General features: G+C 42.0%; 1 protein-coding gene across 2 annotated transcripts in view; it reads left to right on the top strand.

Moving 5' to 3' along the window:
- SERPINB9 (serpin family B member 9) overlaps positions 1 to 15450 on the top strand; it is a 32147-nt gene extending 16697 nt beyond the window's left edge. Inside the window, exon 9 of one of the 2 annotated variants that reach the window (XR_009354883.1) lies at positions 10949 to 15450. The gene's annotated coding sequence lies outside the window, so the exon portion shown is untranslated. Of the gene's footprint in view, positions 1 to 2518; positions 7273 to 10948 lie in introns of those variants that run through there. The other variant, XR_009354882.1, reaches the window with a different exon arrangement.
- The last annotated feature ends 2076 nt before the right edge of the window (positions 15451 to 17526 follow it).

Below are 17526 nucleotides of genomic sequence, written 5' to 3'. Positions count from 1 at the left end.
ACCAGCCCCAGGTAACAAAGCCCAAATACAAGGGTGGGTCAGGCCAGGTGGAGACATCTGATCAGTGGGGGGGATGCATACTGTCTCCCTAGTTACCAAGGAGTATGGGTCCCGCCCTCTGGGCACCTTTTGGGTGCCAATTCTGACCAAGGTGATAGGCTAATTCAAATATTACTAGGGTAAATTGTAATTCAATTGGTCAATGTGCAGCTTTCTCTGTGTGTTACAATGTCATTGGCCATCTATGCATGGCCAGGCCCAACCGCATGGCCTTTGCCCTTAAAAGCTAGTCTATGAAACAGAGAGAGAGCGCCCTTTCTGTAAGAGGTGTGGCCCTGGCAGGTTAGTTTGATTCTTGATGCTTGGCACAGAATAAAGCTGTGCTTGACCTTCACTTTATACAATCTCGCTCCTTTAATCACGGACCCATTATTGGGGACCTAACACTCACCACCACCCTGGGGCCTGCCCTCTGGCAGATGAGCTCTATGACTCCCTCCACCCCAAGGAAGAACCCTCTTCTTGGTCAGTGGGCCCTTCTAGAGGTAAGCCGAAGATGGCAGCCAGGTTTGGGTTCCAAAGAGAGAGCTCTGTGCTCCTTTCAGGCCAGAGCTTGGAGAAGCAGAGCTCCCAGGCAGGCATCTAGGTCAACAAAGCCGAAATGGAGGCAAGGGCTGGGAGGGACTCAAGACCAGCAAGAATAAGAATTGGGACAGGGGACACCTGGGTGGTTCAGTTGGTAAAGTAGCTGCCTTCAGCTCAGGTCATGATCCCAGCGTCCTGGGATCGAGTCCCACATCGGGCTCTTTGATCAGCAGGGAGCCTGCTTCTCCCTCTGCCTCTGCCTGCCATTCTGTCTGCCTGTGCTCTCTCTCTTCCCCTCTCTCTCTCTGATAAATAAATTAAAAAAAAAAAAAAAAAGAATTGGGACAGGGTTCTGGACTTACCTAGGGCAAGGAGAGGAGGGCCTTGGCATGACAGGAGGGTCCTCTGGTGTCCACCAGAAGGCCCTTGTCTGGGAGACCTCTGGCTGGGGGCCAAGCCAAACTCTGCCCCTGAGTTGCCTGAAATTTCCTAAGTCAAGATCCGCAGGGCATGTTTGACCAGGCAAATGTATTAGCAGAATGCAAAGGCAGCACAGTGGTGAGGCGCCTGAGTTCTGCACCTGGACAGCCGGGCTGTGACCCTTATTGTGCCACTTACTGACTAGACTCCCTTAAGTGACTGCAGTTCTCCAGCCTGACTGCCTCATCTTTAAGGATGCCTGTCTCAAAGGAGTTGGGTGGTATACTTGGGACAATAGGGAACTGACAGTAAGGGCTTGATGAATGTTAGCCTCTGTGCCTGTTTCAAGTTAATCAGGTTGTTCTCTTCCTGAGGAAGGGGGCCATTCGTGGGGGCCCTGCCATAGGGGACCATCTTCGGACAACCAGAGGCAGCAAAAGGGAGGGTCCTGAGTGGTGGGCTGGCAGGGGAGAAGCGTGATTGGGAGTGAAGGGGCTAAAAGGAAGTGATGATTTAGGTCTGACAGGCGTTCTTCCCTCCTCCCTGTCAGATGGCCTCTGGGAGCTGCCACTGGCATTGCTCCCTCTCTTGGCAAGCTTAACCCCCTGCTTCACTGCTGCCCAGCTTTGCCTGGCCATCACCCTGCTTTGCAGAGTCCTCGGTGTGAGAGGAGAAAAGAGAAGAGGCAGCTTCTCTAGCACCCCCTTGTCCTCCACATCCCTGGGCTGTACAGCAGCCAAGCTTCTCCTTTCAGGCCAGAGCTTGGAGAAGCAGAGCTTCTGAACACTCCAACTCCTGAACACTCTGCGGGCTCTACTGAGAAGCCACCTGACTTTGAGGCCAGCAAACTGTTGAACACACAAAATACATTTTTCTCTGTGTTCTGGTTCCAGATCCCGCCACTGCTGTTGCCCTCTCAAGCAAATGGCACCGTTGCTATACAGATTTTAAAGAAGCTGTGTGTGTGTGTGTGTGTGTGTGTGTGTGTGTGTGTGTGTTTCCTCTCCTGAATGTCTCTTCTGCTTTGGTCATGCTTTTCCTGGGAGCAAGGGGAAACACTGCTGTCCAGATGCCCAGAGGTCTCCACTGCAGATGGAGGAGGAATTGTGTTGTAGTCATTAGAATTATTTGCCAAAAGTTTCTGGGCTTTCTCCCTTTTTGCACTTGGCAGGATTGTTTTCTCTGGCTCCCTTGTGGGGCCGTATGACCCATTCTGGCTACTGGGTTATGTGTAGAAGGGACAACACGGGAATATTAACTGACAGTTTGAGGTCCGCTAGAATTCCTTTTGTTGTTCCAGCATGGCATGAGCAACATTTCAGATGATGGCTCCTCCATTGCCTGGGAGCTGCACTGCCCCTGCCCATCTGTAATAGACATACAGCCTGAACATTGAGTGACTCTTGGTTATTCCAAGCCATGGAGATTTGAGGGATTATTTGTTATCACAGTGTAACCAAGCCTATCCTGACTGATATAATCAAACATTGTTTTTTTTCCCACACCTTCATAGAGCTGCACATGAGGACCTCTGCCAGTGCTGTTGGAATGAGAAAGAAAGTGAAAAGTGTAGTAGGACCATGAAGATCTGTGGTTACTTCTTCCTTGGCTCACTTTCCACATAAACCCAGAGCTGTTGTTTTGTGGGAAGATCTGGGGCTTGGAGAGAGTCGATCAGCTTTAAAGTCCAGGCTATGCCTCTGATCCATTAAGGAAGCTTTCCTAAGTCATATAACTTTTCTGAACCTTATAAAAGATAATATCAGCTTGGCTTATAGTCACAAAACACAGAACATCTGTAAAGTAATGAAATATGTATGTGAAAGTGCTTTATAAACTGCTAAATAATGTGTATCTAAGCTATAAAAATATTGACTCTGTAATACCCAAAGATTTTTCTAATTCAAAAAACTTCTGTAACTGCATAAGAGTTTATTCAAGAGAACAAATCCAACTTTTACACTGGAAACTCATATTGTACGTGGAGAAAGTGTTGCTTGGACTGAAAAATAGTTCTGAATATGGGCAGAATTATACCCAGACATACAGCTTTATGAGTGTGAGGGCCTCCTGCCTAATTGAAATTGGTGTAGTTTTGAGAGTCCTCTCTCAGGTGTCATCTCTGCTAAGGTGCTCATGTGTCCCAGCTTTTGGATTTGGGAATTCTACTTGGCAAGACTTCCTTGTCCTGCCATTTTGTTTTCCCTCCCCCAGGTGAATAATGTCCTTGTCCCTCCATTACTTTGCAAGTTCCTCTCTGTATATCATGGAATTCTAGAAAGGTAGCACTGGAATGGCCATAGGAACATCTAGCTTAGAGGTTCTTCACACTGGCCACATAGGAAAATATCCTGGGGAACTATCATCCTATCTAGGCCAGGATATTTTACTTTTCTTCAGTGTATTCCTTTGCAGTGTTTGAATTTTTATCATAAATGTAGTTTTAACAACCAATATAATTAAATCAATGAAAAGAAAATAATGACGTGCACCTTGAAGTTTGCACATAAAATTAGTTCTCCTTGGCCTCCTGGACAAATGAGGTTCGATGGAACAGTTGTAAAGATAGGTCTATTAAAACAAACAAACATCCCAAGCCTAGCTTCCACTGGGAATTTTTGTTTAGTTATTTTAGGTTGATGCTTCAACATTGGTATTTTTAAAAACCTTTATGTGCTATCAGAGTTGAAACATATAGATCTAGTCCAGTGGTTCTCCAGAGTGTGGTCTTGTATAAGCTCCTGGGGTCCAGCCTCAGCAAGTCCAGGGGTCCCCAAAGAATGGACAGTGTTGGCAAGAGGAATGAGAGATCCACTCAACAGGTTGTCTTCAGCAATCAGGCATCTCTAGTTTATTTGATCGGTACACTTCTTATATAGGCACTGTCTATGGTTACTTCAGTACAGAAGGTTTTTTACAGTGAGTAATGGGGAAAAAAGGAACAAACACAGATTAGTAATAAGTAGCTATATAGAGAGGAAGGGTAATCATTGTTCTTAACCTTTAGTAGTACAATAGGAAAAGATTATATTTAAGGCACACTACATTCCGATGTGGCCATAAAATAGTCAAGGACTTAGTGGTCTGATTACAAGATACAAGTAGGTCCTTGGGGTCCTGTGAAAGCAGGAACATGGTGGTTTTCTTTTTTGTCTGTTTTGTTTTTTTTTTAAGTTATCTAGTCTTTGTTGCCTGGAGTCTGGAGATAACTGATGATTTTTCCAGGCTTGTTCATGTGGCGCCATGGCCCTGAAGTTTTTATGCTCCCAAGTCTCTAGCCCAGGAGAGTTGGTCATGGGTATCTAGTCTAAGGGAGAGATATAAGGTCAGCAGAGATGGCAGGAGCCGTGCAAACCAGGCCTTAACCTGAGAGGCTTGACCATCTATCAGGGCCTCAGCAGCCCCCAACAGATCTAGTCCAGTGGTTCTCCAGAGTGTGGTCTTGTATAAGCAACATTGCAATCACCTGGGAATTTGTTAGAAATGTACATTCTCTTTTAAAAATTTTATTTATTTATTTATTTGAGAGAGAGAGAGGCAGAACACACATGAACAGGGGTGGGAGCAGAGGGAGAGGGATAAACAGACTCCACACTGAGCATGGAGCCCAATGCAGGCCTTGATCCCACAACCCTGAGATCATGACCTGAGCCAAAATCAAGAGTCATACTTTACTGACTGAGCCATCCAGGTGTCCCAAAATGTAAATTCTTGCATACTCCATCCCAGACCTTAGCAATTCTGAGAATGAGGTCCCTCCAAGTGGTGGTAATGTTTGAGAACCACTGATCTAGCCCAACACCTCATGCCACAGGTGTTGATGAACCGGAAGTTCAGAGATTAATAAGCAAATTGATGTCACTTCTAGTTCTAGGCAAGGTGCAGTAACAAGTATTGGACTTGTCCTCTCATTGTAGTTAACCATAAAACTGGACAATATATATGAACTAGCTGCTTTCAGGAATTGAGTGGACAGTGCAAGGCTGTGATCTTTGAAAGATAGGCAACACATGAGATGGGGTCTATATTCTACCTGAGTGCACTTCCTAAACTGTAGCACAGGGAAGAGGAGCCCAAACAGAAAGGAGCAGTCTCACTGGGTAGAATGAACAAGATCAGAGTCTAAGGTTGCTGGAGCAGTTGCAATTGGAGGACATGGTGCCACAGAAAAGGGAGAAACACAGAAAAGTAGCCCCAAGACATGCAGAGGAATTTCCTTGAGTCTAACTGAATAGTGAGCTGCAAGATGAGATGAGATTCTGGGAGATTTGGCAGGGAACAGACAGGGTCCTGAGGGCTGAACAAAGATTCCAGATTGCATGGTCCTGCAATGCAGTTAGACTGCATTGTTAGACTTCTGAACTTTCAGAGTTAAGAAAACCCTGCTGAGGGGCGCCTGGGTGGATCAGTGGGTTAAGCTGCTGCCTTCGGCTCGGGTCGGGTCGTGATCTCAGGGTCCTGGGATTGAGTCCCCGAGTTGGGCTCTCTGCTCAGCAGGGAGCCTGCTTCCCTCTCTCTCTCTCTCTCTGCCTGCCTCTCTGCCTACTTGTGATATCTGTCTGTTAAATAAATAAATAAAATCTTTAAAAAAAGAAAGAAAGAAAACCCTGTTGAACAACTTGGGCATCTGATTGAGAGTCCAGGAAGCCCAGGCCTTAGGACTAGGGTTAATATATCCCAAGAATAAGGGCTAGTCTAGGACCTTGCTAATAAAGCTTAATTAACCTCAGCAGCATCAAACTGAGCCACCAAGTAAGAACGAAACTCAACTGTATTTGAAGGAAAGCAACATAACCCACAATGTCCAGCACAGAGTAAAAAATTACGAAGTATATGAAAGTGTAAGTAAATATGACCCATAGCCAGGGGAAAAAAGCAGCAAAAAGAAACAGACACAAAAATCATGCAAATTTTGAAATTAACAGCCAAAGATGGCAATATAACTGTTATAAAAATGTTAAAAGATTTAAGAAATACATGGCATAATGAATGAACAGATATAAAAACCCAATAGAGAAGTAGATACTAAAACACACACACACCCCCACACACACACGAGAAAGAAAGTCTAGAATTGAAAAGCCTTAATGGGGATCAGACTTTGCCTTAAAAAAAACCCAAAAATCAATGAATACATTATGACTTTTACTCCTAAATACTTCAGTATGCATTTATTTTTTTAAAAAGACATTTTCCAGGCACCTGTGTGGCTCAGTCAATTAAGGGTCTGCCTTGGTCCCAGGTCATGATCTCAGGGTCCTGGGATCAAGCCCCATGTCAAGCTCCGTGATCAGCGGGGATCCTGCTTCTCCCTCTCCCTCTGCCCCTCCACCTTGCCTGTGCTCTTTCTCATGCTGTCTCTTTCTCTTTCAAATAAATAAAATCTTAAAGAAAAAGACATTTTCCTTCATAATTAAACACCATATTCATACTTACCAAATGAACAATTATTTTCTCATATCTAATCCACATTCAAATTTCCCTATGGTCCTGGAAATATCTTCTCTTAAAAAAAGATGTATTTATTTATTTGACAGAGAGAGAGAGATAGTGTGAGAGCAGGAAGAAGGGCAGAGGGAGAGAGAGAATCCTCAAGCAGACTCCTCGGGGAGTGCAGAGCCCAAAGACGTGGTGCTCGATCCCAGGATCCTGAGATCATAACTGGAGCTGAAATCAAGAGTTGGTCACTCAACCAACTGAGTCACTCAGGCATCCCTGGAAATGTCTTTTATAGCTCTTTTCTTCTCCTGAGAATCCATTCAAGGGTGTGTTATCAAATTTCACTGTTATGTCTCTTAAAACTCTTTTCTTTTTTTTTTTTTTAAAGATTTTATTTATATATTTGACAGAGAGAGATCACAAGTAGGCAGAGAGGCAGGCAGAGAGAGAGAGAGGAGGAAGCAGGCTCCCTGCTGAGCAGAGAGCCCGATGCGGGACTCGATCCCAGGACCCTGAGATCATGACCTGAGCCGAAGGCAGCGGCTTAACCCACTGAGCCACCCAGGCGCCCCTCTTAAACTCTTTTCATCCAGGACAGCTTCTCTGAACACCTCATCTCCTTCATTTTCCCAAATATTGAGAAAGAAGACATCATTCTTGTGTCATGTCCTGCAAACAAGATTGCTATTGATACTCATCTTAGTTGATTTCAGCTTAAATAGGATTTGAAAAAAAAAAAAGATACACAAATGAAACAGTTTCTGGAACTTTATAACTTTAGCCCCTAAAGCAGCTAGCAATGTCCTACCTACATTTCATTTAATCAAATATCACATAGGCTTTGTTCAATGTCCATAAATACAGTTTTATAGTCAATCTTTCCACCTTTTCTTTATATCTTCTCCTTCTCTTTTACTGTCATGCATAGAGAGTCTTCTTGGCCCTAAAATTATATACATATTCACCTATATTTTTCTTAAATATAAGTTTTAAGTTTCATTTTTTATATTAATAAAGTTTTAATAGTTTTATTTTTATATTAATAAAGTTTTAATAGTTTTATTTTTTATATTAATCTATTTTGGAATTTATTTTAGACTAAAATATGAGGAACCAAATTTTTAAGCTAATAGGTTTTGTGTTTATTAAATATAGTGACGATATTAGTTAATTTGGTTTTATTGGACAAAGACATAGTAGGAGTCCTCCAAAACACCTCCATCTGTAACTCTGTCTTGAGGAACAAGTCAATGTGCATGGCTAGAGTGTTGAATAAGACCTTTGCCTTCTCCATGGGTCCAATGGTCATGATTGCCTAGTTACACCTGTTTTATTTTAAAATGAGAACAGATGGGGCCCAGGACACATCAGCAGATGGGGTTCTCAGACCCTGTGTAAATGAGGTGCAGACCCAGGTCCTGGAGCTGCCCCATGTCCCTGCGGGGCTGAGCATGGCCATTCTGCTCCCTCCTGTCAGCGTCAACGGGGATCTAAATGCTGTGAGTCATTGCTCATTGTGCTCTCTACACCCACTTCTAAAATATACTCTTCCCAGCACCAGTTTAAAAATGGTTTAAAAATTCAGTGTAACAAGTTGTGGCAGAGCAAGGACAACTCTTTTTCTGAGATGTTAGGATCCCCTCCTGCTTGGGGGTGGGGGGGAGGGGAAGGGCCTCATTAGTTTGCAAAACTCCAGAGCAAGCCATCCATACTGAGTGTGACAGGTATGTCGTCTCTGGAGCTGGGCAACCCTGTGGCCTGGCCCTCTGGTGGAGGCTGAAGCATTGTTGAAATGGAACTGTGAGGAACATAGAGAGAATTCTGACATGGTCCTGTTCTGCGGGATGGAGGGGGTGGTTAACCACATATGAAAGAAAAAGCAAGTCTACACGTAATACAATGTATTACAATGTAATAAATGTAATACATTGCTACAATGTAGCACATGACAACTGAATAGGTATAGAGTACTTTAGCAATCTAGAAACCACTTTTGATCCATTTGTGTATTTGATTTTTATAATAGCTCTAGGCCACAGGCAAAACCATTTCATTTTTTGTAAGGTTTTAATTATTTTTTTGGACAGAGAGAGAGAGAGACAATGAGATTAGGAACACAAGAAGGGGGAATGGGAGAGGGAGAAGCAGGATTCCCACTGAGCAGGGAGCCTGACATGGGGCTCAATCCCGGGACCCTGGGATCATGACCTGAGCCGAAGGCAGATGCTTAACGACTGAGCCACCTGGACTCCCCACAGTTATCCTCATTTTACAAATGAAGAACTTAGGACAAAAAGGTTTAGGAACTTTTCTTGAGATCACAGAGTTGGTTGGTGGCAGAGCTGGGACTCAAACTTAACAAGAGAGGAGGACGGAGCTTATTTAAAGAAAACCACAGGCCCCAACGTCATCACTTCGCCCGAGTCCCCAAATCCGGGCTTAATACCTATCTTAGTTATGGTTTCAACCCTCACCAGAAATACTGTCTAATCAGACCAGTCAGAAAATTTTCCATCCAAGGTGAGTCTGGCAAAGGGGTTCTCCATTCCCAGAGCAGGATGAGCTCACGTGCTTGATAAGACTCCTTGCTTTTCTCTCGAAGGGGAAGAGATCTTGCCCAGAACCATCTTTATCTTTTGCTAGCACTTTCTTGCCCCACCTTCTTTCTACAAAAACCTTCCATTTTGCAGAACTTCTTAGCGCACCCCTCTACATGCTACATGGGGTGCTACTGATTGACGAATCATTATAGAAGGCCAATTAGAACTTCAAATTTACTTGTTTGAGTTTTTGTCTTTTGACAATGTTAAACTCAGACTCAAGGAAAAGGCTGGTGGGCTGAACAGAGAGGGCATTCTAAGCCTCATTATGGGCAGGGGCAAAGGTGAGGAGAGAGAATACCCATCAAATGGTCACAGAAGGGACAGACAGAGAGGTGACAGGGAACAGAGCAGTGAGGGCTGGAGCGGTCTTTAATCTGGGCTTAATTCCAGGCCTTTGTTTCCATCAGTACAATAACATAATTTTGAAGGCTGGAGCACTGTTCAGTTCTGTCTTTCCAGAACCTAAGCTGATTCCTAGCAATTTCATCGAAACTGTGCTATAAATGTTTGTGGTAAAAACAACGGAAGGCCTGGGTCAAAGAATGATCTGGCAGGCAGCAGCTAGTTGGGTGTTGGGGGAGAGGCAGGGAGGCCTGAACCAGAGGTGGGCATGAAAAAGGGGGACTTCTGACCGGGAGCTTGGCTGGGCTCTGTTTGCTCAAGACGGTGTATTGTATTTTGAGCAGAAAGCTGCCTGCAATCAGCTGAAGTAAATGAAATGAAACCAGACTATTTTTTGCCTACTTGAGTGAGAACTCTCTTTTTCTAACTGAATGATAAAAGAGAGGGAGGGAGAGTATACAGTTTGGTGTCATTGAATACATCCACCCTGTTGGGTAACCATCACCACCATCCATCCGCAGAACTTTCCCATTTTCCCAAACTGAAACTCATTAAACACTGTGCCCATTGAACACTAACATCCCCTCCCCCCTTACCCCAGTCCCCAGCAGCCCCCCAATTCCACTTTCATTTCTTCATTCTACTGTTCATATGAATTCAACTACTCCAGGTCCCTCATATAAGTGGAATGATACAGTCTTTGTCCTTTTGTGACTGGCTTTGTTGGCTGAGCATAATGTCCTCAAGGTCGAATCCATGTTGTAGCATCTGTCAGAACTCCTTCCTTTTTAAGCCTGAATAATATTCCGTGGTCTATACACACCATATTTTTTCAGTTATCCTTCTGAGTACACGTGAGATGTGTCCACTTTTTGGCTGGTGTGAATGATACTTCTCTGAACACGGGTGTGCAGATCCCTTTTTGAGTCTGTTTTCAATGTTGGGGGGTACATACACAGAAGTAAAAATCCTGGATCATAGGATAATTGTATATTGAATTTTTTGAGGACCCATCATACTGTTCCTCACAGTGTTGTGCCAATAGCACTCGAAGGCTCCACTTTCTCCACATCATCCAAGAACCTTCTTTGAAAACGCATTTGTGCTCCTCCTTTGCTCATTTTTTCAGTGATCAGGGGTCCCTCCATTTTGACCTGTTGCATACAACTGCACACCTCCCTCCAGGGCCCAGGTGACTGATAGGAGCTGATGTCAGGGTACTTGGGGACTGGTACAGTTTCCAGGCCTTGGCATGCCAGGCAAGAGAGCCCAGGACTGGGAACAGCTTCCTCGAATTTCAACTGTTGACATTATTTTCTAATGTCCAGTCACAGAGATAGATCCACTGAAAAGATGGACAGTACTTTAATTATAAAATTTGAGCTCATGTCCCATAAAAGAAGCCATATAATAATGCCTTATTTATAAATCCTATAGTTAACTTGGGGTAACACCAAATAGCATTGCATTTTTAAAAGCATCCATTTATTAAATACAAAATTTTAAAACATACCATAATGTTAGTATTTCTTAATTTTTTTTTTTAATTAACGCTGGAGACTCAAAAAGTGATACTGGCCTGAGCCTTGTCTGAACCTCCGTGAAGCAGCCTTACCTCATGGACAGAAGACTTTGTGATGCCACAGTCCTGGGTAATTCCACAGGGAACCAGTGCAGACCTGAGTGACTGGCCCACCATCCGGACCCTAGGGCTTGCTCTGCTTTTCTTCCAGGTGAACAGTGAGCTTACACATGTCAAGCTTAAGCGAATGAACAAAGCCAGGAGCAACGACAACAAAGAAAACTGCACTGTGGGGTCTGTTCTTGGCAGTTGGGGAACTACCAATGCTTTTGATGATCCCAAGCCTGACTTCTCTGGAATCTTGTCCAAGACAGAAGTGTCACTATCTAAGTTTGTGCACAGGTCCTCTGTGGAGGTCAATGAGGGAGGCACAGGAGTGGCTGTTGTGAGCACTGTGGTGGTTGAGGTGGCAAAATGCCCAAACCCAGAAGGTTGAATACAGATTACCCATTCCTTTTCCTCATCTAGCACCACAGAGCAAAGAGCAACCTGCGGAAGGTTCTCTTCTCCCTAAGCCAATTCCTTCTGGTTGCTGTGCTATATTCTTCAGTTTCCCATGACAATAGCCATGTAGTTGACCTCAACCCCACAGCAGAGAGAACACCCTAAGAAGCCCATTTGAAATTCTGAGCTCAGAACTTTATTTGTACACTTAAGGTTTATGCTTATGATTTTCAGAAAACTTCAGAATGTTCTGAGGGTATGTTGGAAATTAGAGGAGCAGAATGAGTTTTAAATTGGGTTTAGAAAGAAAATGCCTATCTTCAAGTTTAGAGGAGGAAATAACTCTTTGCAGTTTTCTGCTCAAGGGGTACATCTCCAGTCCCCTGGATGTCTGTCAGCATTCACACCTTCACCTTTCTTTCCACAAAAGAGCAGGAAAGCACTAGCCTCCCAGTGCTTCAACCCATCTACTTTTTCATCTCAGTAGTGACAACTGTCTGCCCTTCACCTTCAGGATAAAGATCCCAGAGATAGATGCCTCTGTTGTTGCACCCTTTTAAACAGCTTGAAAGTGCACTTAAACATCTCTCCTTCTGAGACATGATGTGGAAAGATAAAAGGGCTGGTACACTTTTTGAGAATACTTTCACCAGGAGAACTCTTAAGAGCTAACAGAACTTCTTGACCTGTTGGTTCACTTGACTGGACTCGAGTCCTCTCTCAGGAGAATGTCCCACGTCCCATGGTATGCCTTGTGTTCCATCCTGGTGGGCGTGTGGTCATACAGCATTACATTCTCAAGAGGGAAGCCCTTGGTCAAGATTGCTGCTTGGCATTGGTTATCTGTTCGTGTTCTCTTTAAGGCATGGGATTTTCAAACATAGCCTTACACAGAATAAGAAATAAGGGAATTTTAGGCTGTCTGGACACCCACATAAGCACAGCTGACTATAAGTTATAAAAAATCACAAAGGTGATTTTACAGGGGGAAGGGAACAGTTTTATTTCTTTGAAGTTTCAGACTTTTATAACTGGACAAGAAATTGTGTGAATTTTTTGGAAATGTCAAAAAATGTAAATGTTACCACCCACACAAACTTTCCAATTTCAACATTAGCTGTAAGTACGCTCACTCCTGAGGTTACTAAGCAGCCTCAGTTATTAGGTAGATTGAAGATAATTAAATGAAACTGGGAAAATCAAGGGGGTTTCATTTGAGGAATTGTAACTAGGCATTGGTTTGAGTAACAAGGGGTCTGAGGGACTTTCTCCATGTCTCTCTTGATTCAAAGTAATATTACTAATGAACAACTAAGTAGGTGATGGTGGGAAAAAGTTTCTCATTGTTGGAGTGAGAGAGTTAAAGCACAGAAACCTGACAAACATTACCTCAGTCAGGTGACCAAGGTCAGCATCAAAAGTAATATATCATGTTGAGATAGCATGTATCCTTGATATGTTTTGATGAGAATGGTACTCAGAGGTACTCTGTGATCTTTCTTCTGAAAGCCCATAACCTGTCATCAAAAGGAAAGAAAATCTGAAAAACTGTCATAGCTAAGATAAACCTGATATCTAAATGTGCAGACTAAATATGTTTTTGTTCTGACTGGGATCCAGGAATATAAAAAGAACATTAGGTAAAAACTAAGAAAACATGAATGAGTTATGGACTTTAATGATGTATCAGTATTGATTCATTAGTTGTGACAAATGTACATAAGGGAAGATGTTAAGGGAAACTGTACTATCTCTACAACTTTTCCATAAATCTAAAACTATTCTTAAAAAAAGTGTTTTTTTTTTTAAAGGAGAGATTTAGGAGACCTATCAGCTACGAACAGTGATACTAGTTCTAGCCAGTGTAATGAGGAAATAAGAAAACAAAGGGCATTTAGATTGTAATAGAATAAAACTGTTTTTTATAGATGATGTGATTATCTATGTAGTAACTCTAAATGAAGCCACAAAACTCTCCTTGAATTAATTAATAAATTCAGTCACTTCAAAGTGAATTACAGTCACTCAAAAGAAAATGAGTATTTAGGTATAAGTGTAGTAAAACATATACAGGATCTATGCATTGAAAATTGCAAAATGCAAATTGCAAAATGCTGATGAAAGAAATCAAAGATGATCTAATATAGACACATACCATGTTCATGAATTGGAAGACTCATGATAGTAAAAAGAGTCAATTCTCAATGATCTATAGATTTTGGATGATTCCTATCAAGATCCCTTTGTAGACAAGCTTATTTTAAAATCTGTATGGGCAGACAAAGGACAGAATAGATTAAAAAGTTTTGAAAAAGATTAAACTGGGAGGAATTACTTTGCGCAGTGTTTAGGTTTATTGTCTAGCTACAGTAATCAGGACAGCATTATAAGTGGGGGGTCAGATACATGGATCAATGGCACAGAATGGAGAACTAGAGAACTCAGAAGTAGACCCACACAAATATGCCCAGATGAGTTTTGACAAATATGAAAGAGCAATTTAAATAAGAACAGACTTTTCAAGAAATGGTGCTGCAACTACCAGACATCCATAGTTAAAAAGAAAGAAAGAAAGAAAGAAAGAAAGAAAGAAAAAGAAAAGAACCACCTTGACTTAATTCTCACATCTAATACAAAAGTTAACTCAAATGGATTAGAGACTAGTATGTGAAATGTAAAACTATAAAACTTTTACAAAAAAAAAAAAATCTTCAGGACCTAGGGTTAAATGCAGAGTTCTTAGACTTGACACTAAAAGTACAATCCATAAAAGGAAAAAAACTTGGTGAATTGGACTTCACCACAGGTGAAATATTTTTCTTTGCCAGAGAATCTTTGGGGAGAGAATGAAGAGACAAGGTGTAGACTGGGAGAAAATATTTGCAAACTATGTATGTGACAAATGACTTGTATCTAGGATGTATAAAATCTCACAGCTAAACAAGGAGGTCCAATTAGAAAATGGGCAAAAGTCATGATTAGCATTCCAGTGGAGAGGATTAATAGATGGCAAATAAACACATGAAAAGATGTTTGGTATCATTAGCCACTAGGGAAATGCATAAATGCACTAAAATCATAATGTGTTGTTACTCCACACCTATTAAAATGACTAAAACAAAAAATTGTGGTAACACCAAATGCTGCCAGGATTTGGAGAAACTGGATCACTCAAACCTCATCACTGGTAGGGTACGTACACTCTAGAAATAGTTGGCAGTTTCTTTAAAAGTGAGACCTGTACTTAGTCTATGACCCAGCAACTGTGGTTGGGACATGTCGCTTCCTAATGGCGCACGGGAGAATGAGGCACATGAGTCAGCTGTTGAGAGTGAGTGGGCCTGGGACAACAGCTGAACGGACTGTCACCGCAAACAACTCCTCAGTTCCGTATTTATTAGATGCAAGACAATAACCAACAAGAAGAAGGAGGAGGTTATATTAGTCATAGGTCTTATAGGTAACAAGAAGGAATGTGAGTCATATGATGATCACAAGTCTTATAAACAAGGGAGAGGTGTAAAGTGTGTTTGGTCCAGCAGCACGAATTTGCTGAGCAAGCACACGTTAAGAGCAGGCTTTCTCTGAGGCAGGGCAGGCAAGAAAAAGGGAAGCAATCATTCCACCCGGAGCAGGCCGGGTGTTCCCAGCTGCTCCCTTCTATGAAGCGGACTGAGTTTGGCCATGAGCAAGCCAGGCATCCCCAGATGCTCGGCTTCAAGGACGTGCATCATCCTCTCCACCAGAGGCCCGCTGCTAGTACAGGTTTTTCTCAAGGTCATCTTTAAGCATGCTTGAGTCACCAATACAACTCCTTGCTGGTTATATTATTATTCTGAGGGACGGTTACATTTCCCCCTTTTAGTTTGTGTAGAAGTAGGAAGGTCGATTCTGCAACTTCTCAATCCATTAGTTGTTGGAAGGATTTTCATGCACCTCTGAGGACTAAACATAAAAATATTATAGCAATAAAAAAAATTATCATTCCACCTATAATGCCAAGACCAGTTTGTCTGATTCAACCGAAAGGGTTTAGATCAAACAGGGTATCATTAATCCTTTCATGGGAGACTCACTCCTAGAACCGATGGGCATGTGATGATGGGCAACTCATGTCCTGAATAGTATCTTGAAGCTGTTTAATATCCAAAGTCAAATTATTGCCATAATGACTGGTGATAGCGAAATCTTGTTCCACAATAGTTCTGATTCGTTATAGGTGTAGGGAGTAATACAGAAGGAAGAAACATTCCCTTCGCATAAAAGGTGGAACCTAAGCTTTATATTTTGAAGGTCATCTCCTATGTATATCATGGCTGATTCTGAATCAGAGACTCATTTGATCTTTGATCTTTGTTGATTCAAAGGCTTGCTAGCATTCTCGTGCCATTTTTGCACAAATTTTGTGGTTTGTATGGTCTGATGCAAGGCCATACCAGCAGTGGTAGCCACTGCAGTAATAGCTATAATTCCTAAAACAGCTGCTACATGCAGCCCAAGAATCCTTTTTGTTTTGTGGACCCAGTCCTTCAAAACTGTTAAAAGTACATGCGTTTTCTGGAAAGCTTTCCCTAACACGGTGGTATTTCACCTGTAACCAGACTCCTATTCTTCTTCTAGCGATGAGAATAATAGAATTGTCTGTGTAAACATTCTCATCCATGCAGGTGAACATTTTACATTTGGGACAGTACATTTCTTTTTTGTTATCATCAAAAGTCATTTTTCTGGTAACAAAAACATAAGTATCTCTAACACAAGCTCTTACCCATTCTTCTCTCAGGAGGGAAAAGGTGAATGCATAATGATTGGACTGATAAATTCAAGAGCCGTTCCAAACTCTTAGGTGATTTAAAGCGGTGGTGACCTTCCATCATTTTTTTTTGTCTTTTATAATAACCAACAAAGGGATAGTGCTGAAAGTCCTTGCCCATGCCAGACCAGAGGCACATTTCCCCAAGTAGAGGTTTGTGGTAAGGTAAGGTGATCAGAAACTTACCATTTTAACTTCTGATGAGAGGAGCAAGATCTCCCAGGGCAACTGGTGACTGCCATCCCCTTAGGGGACCATACAATTCCATAGGGAGTCATTGATAAGGACACTGGGGTGAGAAGGAGACAATCCTCCCACAAGGGGCAAATTCCCTTATTGGACCACATCTGTGTTAATTTGCACACAGAGTGCTGCTGTGCTATAACTAGGACTCCAGTATTCATTGACATGGAATCCTTTAGTAGAAAGTAAATGTAACTGAACTTTAATCAGACTATTATTAATTGGAGAGGCCACCAACCTTCTTTGATTATCAGGGATAAGACAACCGGAATGATTGCCGATATATATGTTGGTCTATTTTGATATCCCAAGGTAAGATTAATGTCTGTGCCCTCTTCTTGGGGCAATAATGGTGATCTACGATTCTATATCCCAGGAACCTATTCGGAGGCTTTCAAATAAATTGCTATTATATCTTATCCCCACTCTACTGGTCAGAACAGGGGAGGATTAGGTATATACACCCAATGAGTAAAGTTACCTATTTGTGTGTAAATATCCAGGAAGGCTTGCTGCTACCATGATGAGGGCCAGCATAGTACATCAGATGTAGAATAGCAGCAGTTTCAATATGCTGTACAACATACAGTGTATATAAAGAATCAGGTAACAAATTAAATGCAGAAGAAACTCTTGAAATAATGTAGTAACTGCCATTAATTCTGATATTTGTGCTGAGAGACCAGTAGTAGATATGATTTTTGAGGTAGGACCATAATAACAAGATTTGCTTTTGACAGGACCATCAAAAAAGTTAAGCAGGGGCATCTGTTATTGGATTTTTAGAGGTAATTTTAGGAAACACAAAAGCTTAGAAATGAAATAGGTAAAGAGGGGTAATGAGATGATGTGCTTTCAGTAAAACCACTGAGGGCAATCGCCAATTTAATTATTCTGGAATGTTATTTCAATTTATATTATTTTATTTAAAGGCAGAACAATAACCTTTGGATCATATCCCTGTTATTTGATGAGTTCTTTTTCTTCCCAACTGAATAATGCTACCAATATGGTCTATATAGATAGTGAGTGTTTTAACAGTATTATTTGGAAGA

The sequence above is a fragment of the Mustela lutreola genome, chromosome 6 (genome assembly GCF_030435805.1).
Source record: "Mustela lutreola isolate mMusLut2 chromosome 6, mMusLut2.pri, whole genome shotgun sequence".
Taxonomy (NCBI): domain Eukaryota; kingdom Metazoa; phylum Chordata; class Mammalia; order Carnivora; family Mustelidae; genus Mustela; species Mustela lutreola.
The sequence above is the reverse complement of the archived record's forward strand: the minus strand, read 5'-3'. Positions and strand labels throughout refer to the sequence as shown.